The following is an 8,379-nucleotide window of genomic DNA, read 5'->3' on the forward strand; positions in this document are numbered from 1 at the left end:
TCCCCACCCACCACCACCATTCCACGTCACCTGGAGCTTCTCAGCAATACCACGGCCATAACCCCGGAGAAAATGAGCACAACTAGGATTCATTTAAGGCAAAATAATGCTAATTAACCGTAATCAACAACTCGAAGAACAACATTTACTCAGCAAGCTGCAGATAGTGCAGTAGCAGTTTGCCTCTTAGGCGGGAGCAAGCAGCAAATGGGGTGACAGAAGAGGAAGATAAACCTTACTGCAGGCTCTGTTGGATGCACACCCCGGCTGCAATGGGTTTAAACCATCCCTGCTCCCAGCTGCCGGCCCACTTCCTTCCCCTGCCTGCCTGCTGCCCCCCTCACCCACCTCTGCTGCCAGAGGTCACTGTCCCCACAGCAGCCTGGACCTGTCACCCTACACACACCTCTTGCCCCACTGCCAGAGGCTCCCCTCACAGCCCCAGCTTTCAGCTCTCTCCAGCAATGGCAGTGGCTGAGTCACTTCTGCTGAGCCCTTTCGGGGGCAACGGTCCCCCCAACCAAGTGGGCAAAACATGGGGAGCCACGGGCAGCATTGCTTCCAGTGCCTGGCACCCTCTGCTCAGCCACTTGCAAGCTGTCCCTCCTACGCTGAGGGTGCTCTGGAAACTCCTGCCACTGCTGGTGAGGAGCGCAGTTTTATTATGAATGATACTTCTCGGCTTGCAGAGTGGGTGCTTTCCATGACCAGCAAAGCCCAGGCACCTATCTCATGCCACTAACCTGTGATGCTGCACTAGTCGACGCTCTGGTGAGGGTGTTTAGCTCACTGTTGCCTGAGCAGGGGCAGGGTCAAATCAGTGCCTCCACAAACAGCAGACTCGCTGCTGCACCCCAAGGACATGTGGCTGCTGTGAATGGCCCTGGGAGCAGGCCTCACCAGCCCCCGTGGGTGAATGAGAGCGGGAGTCACAGGCACACAGCCCTCCCACAGCCACAGGATGTGTCACCAGCCCTGAGGTGCCCTGGCAGGCCAGCCCAAACTTTCTCACATGAGGAGCAAAAATGCTGGGGGCAGGATGCTGGGCAGGAGCAGGGCATGCTGCTGACAGCTCCCAGCCGCGCTCTCTTAAAACAGGAGTCTCCAACCCCTCTCCTTGCCAGCTGCGTGCCTCCAGGTGTGCACATCATGCCCTGAAAATCTCCTGAGTGAAGGGATGCACATCCTTTCTGTAAGGGGCAAAGGGTGGGAAGCAAACAGGTTTGGCAGAGCCTGGGTCCTGTGCAGAGCAGACACAGGGAGGGTCATGTCAGACAAGGTGGCAGCGGTTGTGAGGATGCCGCAGGACTGGTCCCTGCCAACAGTGGCCTTGCCAGATGGCCTTTCTGGCCTTGTCTACACAGGAAAGCTGCACCGGCCTCAGCAAGTCCTGCTTTGAGCTAGCTGGCTGTGCCAGCCCCAGCTCCCCACATCCTGGCAAAAGCAGCTTCTGACTGCCTCCAGGTACCCAGGCCTGCCCCATGGCTGCCTCCAAATCCAAGCTCCTTTCCCCTGAGGTCATTCAAGAAGACTCTGCTCTCCCCTGAGCCCAGGCCACTTCATTCTCTCTCCTGTTCCTCCCCTCACTTTTTCCCGTGTTTTTTTTCACCTCCTTCCCTTTTAATGTCTTCCCCACTTGTTTGTTTGTTTGTTTGTTTAACTGTGACTCTTTCTTTGCCCTGCCGCAGCTTTCCAGCTCAGGGTGTTGGGAGGCACAACCTGCAGCACAGTGACAGCAACCTCAGGAACCAGCATAGACCCCTGCAGCAGACACGAGTGCAGTCACACCCTGCTTTAGATTGGCATGGCTTTTCTCATGCACAGCAGACCTTTACCAGCTTCTGGGAGGAAGGCTGGGAAGGGATTAAGTAGCTAAGTATCTTGCTGGCAAATGAATATGGTGCGCTTTTTTTTCTATTAATTCCTCAACTTTGCTTTTATCATGAACTGCGGAGAATACACAGGCTGATAAGCTGTTATAGCACATTCTCCTAGGGTTGAAAAACATCTTTTCGCCACCGGGCCCTATTCTGGCTATGCAAACTAAATAAAGCATCCTGGCAAAAGCATTTGCTGGAAGAATCACCTCTTTTCTAGTATTTTTGCCAATATAGAAATGTATTTCATTCTGTCTTCCCTCCCCATCCCCCAGTTTCCCACCTGCCATCTACATCCCTAGCTGACAGGACTACTGGACAAGAATCTGTAGTTTTGGCCTAATGTAAGAGGATCATCATCATGTTTTGTTTTTCAAACCCTTGCAGAGCACTGCTGAGTGCAGCAGGAGCAGCCAAGGCTGCCGTGGAGCAGGGGGAGACCTGGGGAGGGGTTTTCTGAACGTCTCTGTGGGCCTGGAGGTTGGGAATTAAGCCTGAATCCACTCCAACCCCTCCAGTGAAGGGGTCTCTCCTGCCTCAAAAACTAGGTGAATACCATAGCAGAGTTCAGACCCCTTTGCCTGTGGCTAAATATATCTCCACTTGCTCTTTATATATATATGTATATACATGTACATACACACGCATTTTATACCTAGCTAGTAATGTTTGCTGAGGTTTCCCTCAGGCAGCCCCCTGTCTCCCCTCACAGTCCAAGTAGCCACACGAAGACCCTCTACCATAGCCAGGTTCATGGCTTCTCCCGCAGACCTCCCTCTTCCTGCTCTGCCACATGCTGAGGAGATCCTTCCCCACCTCAGTACTGCTTCCTTTATTATCTCTGCCCAGCTGTGGTTTATAAGTTGCTTAAATCTTTTCTAGGAACTGATAGAGATCGCAGTTACCAAGAATCCAAAAATGCAGACAACTTGAAATGTGGTTAGACTCTGCCCTACTTTCATTGAGCTGAGAGCAAGGCTCTGCCAAGGTGCTCAGGGGAAAGGAGAAGAGAGAGAAGGAGAAAAGAGAAAGACCCATCTCAGAAACCACCCCCTTCTCCCACCCCAAGAAACAAACCTAACTCATCCCCCTCAAGCCTACTGCACCTCTTCATACCATACCACCTGTCCTCCTGGTTTGCCTGGGACCTGCAGGTGAGCAGGGCACAGAGAAATGAAGACTGGGAGAGATGCTCTCCTGCACCACAACACTTGACACAGGCGTGGGTATCTCCCTAAGCTGAAAGAGGTGTGAGAGTTTCGCTGAATCAGGGCCACCAGGACTGCAACACAGGGAGTGCTGCAGATTAAGAATGAGATGCGTCAGTAGAGTTTTTACTGTCCACACACTCACCGACAGCTTTTCCTCATACTAAGTTGCTCCGAGGCAGAGGGAGCCACAGAAGTGGAAAAGCTGCCTGGGACTTCCCTCTTGTGAGAAATCCCCTCCCTGGGAAGTCCTCGCTGAGTTGTAGAGCTGCTGCGGGGCTGTGCCTCCGCTGCGAGCACAGCTCCCCTGCATTGTCAGGTTCCTCCGACAGCAATACTTCCAGGAATCTGAAATGACCCAGAAAAAGGATACTGCTGAAAAAATGCCAGACAGCCTTTTTCCTTCTCTCAGTGGTGTCAGCCCACAAGACCAACCTGCAGACAAGGATGTGTGTATCCCACACCCATTTTGCCCAGGGTCTGCTTCTGATAACCCTGGACTTTTCTCACAAGCACTGTTGGTGTTCAGAGAAGACAGGACTCAGGTGGGGGAGAACAGCTTGCAAATACATACCTTTGGGTCTATAACTTTCTCCAAAGTAGAGAATAATTGCTAAGTGATTCCACATATATATTCCTCCAGCTTTGGAGCAGTACATAGACAGACAAGCCACTGAAGCCACTAATATTGTAAGGGCGTTGCTTAACTGTGCTTGGAAGTGAATGTATTAAAGCAAGAATCAGAGTAGCAGTGGGGTATTTTTGCTGGTGCTCTCACTATAGGTAGCAACAGTGAGGCATTTCAGGTGAAGGGTTTGCTGTAGTCAAGACCATAGAGAGATGCTAAAGAAGGTATCATCTGAAAGATAATAATTATAGTCCAAGATCATTATGGTATTTATTAACACCATTTACAGGGACTGACTTGAACAGCCTTGGAAGGAAGAATGAAAAAATGCCAGCAAACACATTACGTTCTCCTGCAAGAAGTTTTTTCATCCTATTGAAAAGCTTTGTTAGAAAGAATGATGAGAATGGTAATAATAAGGCACTATAATTATACCTGATTCTTCTATAATCTCTCTCTTTGCAGAGTTTGGGAGCACTTTACTGTTATTGAACAGTCCCATCTGGATAACATACAACTGATTTGTTTGCATGGCTTATTTTAGGTATTTCAGCACGTACATTAGAGCTTCCTTTGTATCTGGCCGATTCCCTAAACAGTCTGTAAGAGCAGGAAAATATCTTCAGCTCCTGTTCTCCACCATCACGTTCTCCCATCCCAGTTCCTCAGAGAGCTCTTCACATAAGTTCAAGGATAAAAGGAGCCATCACTCCTTCCCCACCCAATCCAGTACCACAGAACAAGGGTTACAACCTAGAGGATGGATACTACCTAGAACATCTGGAGTTGCACCTGTATTATTTTAGGCTTGAGATTCAATGGATCTCAAAACAACCCTAGATGCATCTAAAAGTCAAGCAGCAAGGACCTGGCACATACCTTGTCCTAATGTAGATGCTGTGTGATCAGAATAGCTGCTATCTTTTAGGCTGAAGCTTTTAAATGAAGGGGTCTGCTACGTGCATGTGGTACTGGCATGCACAGAACCAGGGAAGGAGTGATAGATGCCGGTGTCTTTCTGGACTCAGTGTGCTGGAGTCACGTGCAATGCCATCTCAGTTACAGCAATGCTGGCAAGCTGCCACCATAGCTCCCTTTCACTGTGGTTGTCTCAGTGAGCAAGCAGCTTCAACAGTGTCAAGAATTTTGCTGGCCCCTTGCAGGAGCTCTTCGGTGCAAAGCTGGGCGCTTGCTACTTCACACTGCCAGGGCCAAGAAAAAACTGACACAATTCAAAATAATTCTTCACGCATTTAAAAATGGTATTATATATTTAAAAAATAATAAAAACATGATATAAAACCTATGATTTACATGAACTGAACTGTTTTCAGTCTGAAATTCACAGCAGTTGTCACTAACCTACAGTGCAGGTAACTTCCCTTTTAGACTGCATTCCCATAAAATTTATAAAACACAAGCTGCCTAATTCTTTTGTTGGTCTCACTGCTTTTTAAGGGATTTTTTTTTTCTCCTGTGAATTGAGCAGGGTCTTCTCCTGCATCCCTTCCAGCTCCCACTAGGGCTCATCAGCACAAACCGGTGAGGCTTCCAGTGTGTGCCCATCCCCCAAGGCTGTGGACACATTTTCTTGAGGAGTTTAAAAGGACCCTTTAGTCCTGCCTTAAGTTTTCCCGCAGCATCATTCTTCCACTGGAGTATTACATCCAGTAATTCATTCTCTTAGATTCTTCAGAGCCATCTTTGTCAATTTGTTTACTTCTGGTTTATTTTTAAAAGACAAACCCCCAATGGACATAAGCTCTCAAGACCCTTTTGAAAATGCTGTCTCGTCTGTAAGTGCTTTGTTTGTGATCCTCTCCAATCCTTTAGGCTATTGTTTGCGAGCTGGAAGGCATATGTGCTTGGGCTAATCATGCCGAATGCCAGCAATTCCCCCAGCATGATTTGTTGCACAAGCCAGTGGGAGCAGGGTTTGTTTTGATTATATTTAGAGTAGAAAACCCACATTTGCTCACATCGGCCTGATAAAGCGGGGGGGGCCTAATCCAAAACCTTCTGAGGGGCACAACAATCTGGTCATTGTTCCATGGCATCTGGAACCAGCTCGAAGGTTGAAAGCTCTGATAGCAAGGCTGGTGTCTTGGGAAAGCAGGTAGCCCAGGAACCAAAAAAATCTTCATTTAAAAGCATGTGCACATTGTCTGCTCTAGGTTGGATGCATCAAAGGCAGATCTAGGGGACTTATAGCATTTTGCACATCTTCTTAAAAGCTGTGCAGCTCCTTTTTGACGTTAAGGTAGTCAGGCTGGGACCCCCTAGCCCTGCCCTGACCAGCAGAGCTGGGCAGAGCCATCCCAGACATGACCTCGAGCTGATGCTGGTCTGCCCTGATGAGCTCAGCTGACAAGTCTGTCTCTTCCACTCATTCTGGATGATGGCAACATTTTTCTCCCCAGCCTGTGATGGTGCTTGCCTCCAGGCATCAGACAGGTGTCCCAATTTTTCTGCTAATGAAAACTGGGGCTGCCATCAAATCACTCCTAGGGCACGCAACTGCACGCTTTACAGGTGGCTGTACGGGTCTGCCACATGCAGACACCTCCTGTGCCTCGAGAGGCCCTGGCGCAGGTATCAGGAGCTCCATGCACACCTGGAGCTCAGCAAAGTAGCTCCGTGCACACCGGATCTCATCACAGCTATCCCCTGCTGAGCTGTTGGCTCAGCTAGCCTGGACTGCACCCTGTGCTGTGGAGCCTAAGGCTGGACTTAGGCTGGCTTGTTCCTGCACTCTTGCCATAGCAAAGCTGAACCCAAAGAGGCACAGAGCCCAAAGCTGCACCTGCACCCACCTCTCCCCTCTTTCCCGTCTCAGCATTTCCTCCTCCAGAGGTGCTCCAGTAATCACCATTAACCCCTTTTTGTACCCACAAAGAGGTAAGCCTCGCTGGTGGCCTGTGGCTGGGACTTCCACAGCTTAAGCTATACAACATATGAAGAAACGTCTCTTTTTGTTTCTTCTGAGTCTTGCACTTGAGTCTTTCATCGGACGCCTCCTTGTTTTTTTAAGAAAACACACTTACTTGGTCACCTACTCCGTGGCATTTAGGCTTCACAGATCTCTGCTGCAGACCTCAGCCATCTCTTTTCTGGCTGAAGAGTCCTGCTCTATCAAGCCAGCTCTTACACGGGAAGCGTTTGGAAGTTCTCTGCCTTGCCTGAATCAAAACCCCACCTCCATCAGCCCCAGCTGAGATCACAAGGCAGCAGGAGCACGCAGAGACCCGGGAGGCATTGGGAGTCGCAGAGTGGCTCTGCCACATGTCCCTCTCCCTCTGACACCTACTCTCTCTTTGAACGCTGCCCTCAGCAGCCCTGCCTTTGCACCAGGCAATGGCACAGGGCAGGCAAAAAGCTCCAGTGCATGCAGCTTTAACTTTTAACTTTACAGATGCCAAACATCTAAGGAATTGGAGCAAAACTAACTCAATCAGACAAAACCATCATATTCCCCTAAGCAAGGAATACCTTTGTAATTTGTAAATTGTAAATTAAGGTTTTTAGCATGTTTGAAGACTAATGATGCAAATACACATTTTGGGAGGGACATCAGGTTAGGAGTCCAAAACTGAGACCCAGCTGTGTGTACACAAAAGGTTTTACTTTGAAGTTTGCCTACCTAGAAGGAACTAATTTCCAAACTCTGAGGATGCCCAAATGTTAATAAATTTTCTGAAATGTGTTTGCACAAACTTGTGGTTTTCAGTGAATCCTGATCCATCAAGGCAGATCCCTAATGGCATACAGACCCTTATGTCAGAGGTAATCAAGTATTATTGCAAGAGCTGCTGGCTGTGGGGCCCCTCCTGTGCATGCATAGGGGTACATATGGAAGTTATTAACAAGTTTCAGCAAAGAATTTTGGGAAGTTAACCCCTGGGGCCCCAGAGCACTGCTAACAGACAGCTAGTTGGGAGTAGATGAAGAGCAGTTTCCTGCTGGATGCCTGTGGCATATTGGGACTGAAATCCAGGCCCTTCACAGCCTAGTAGAGGAAGCTCCTCTCACAAGGATTAAACTTTTCAACTTCTGCTGTTAGGAAGAACAGTTGAAAAAAAACATCTGTGAGGCTGTATAAGTTTCCTCGACAAACTGAAATGAGTCAGCTGCAGAAATGTATAACATAACATATAAAAATGCAAACAATTTTCTTATATTTCCCAAATGGCGCTCAAGAGATTGTGAGGAAATTTGTAATTTCTTTATAAGTCCCTTTAGGAGCCACCAAAAGAAACATTTGGATATGGGCCACCAGGAGCTGCTCCTACATGGCAGAGGGACCAGTTCAGAGGAAGTTTCTCTTCCAACATTGAAACAGAAAACGAGTAAGGACTTTGTAATGCCTGCCACAGCTGATGTGCATTTCACATTCCTGTTCTTCCCAAATTGGTTTCCTTTCCTGCACCAATCCTGATCTGCAAAGTGACCTCTCCTTGGGAATAATGAGGATATTCACCCATCATGCTGCTTTAAACTTCCATAATATAATGATGCTTGGCAGTCATTCACTGCTTTTCATCCACAGATCTTAAATCAATTTGATACAGCCCTGCATGGAATTGACTTACTTGTGAGATGGAGATGAGCACTTGCTGTGCAATTAAAAAAAAAAAAAAAAAAAAAAAAAAAAAAGAGATGCCTGCAG

The sequence above is a fragment of the Athene cunicularia genome, assembly GCF_003259725.1.
Source record: "Athene cunicularia isolate RWA chromosome 1 unlocalized genomic scaffold, athCun1 chr1_part2, whole genome shotgun sequence".
Lineage (NCBI taxonomy): Eukaryota > Metazoa > Chordata > Aves > Strigiformes > Strigidae > Athene > Athene cunicularia.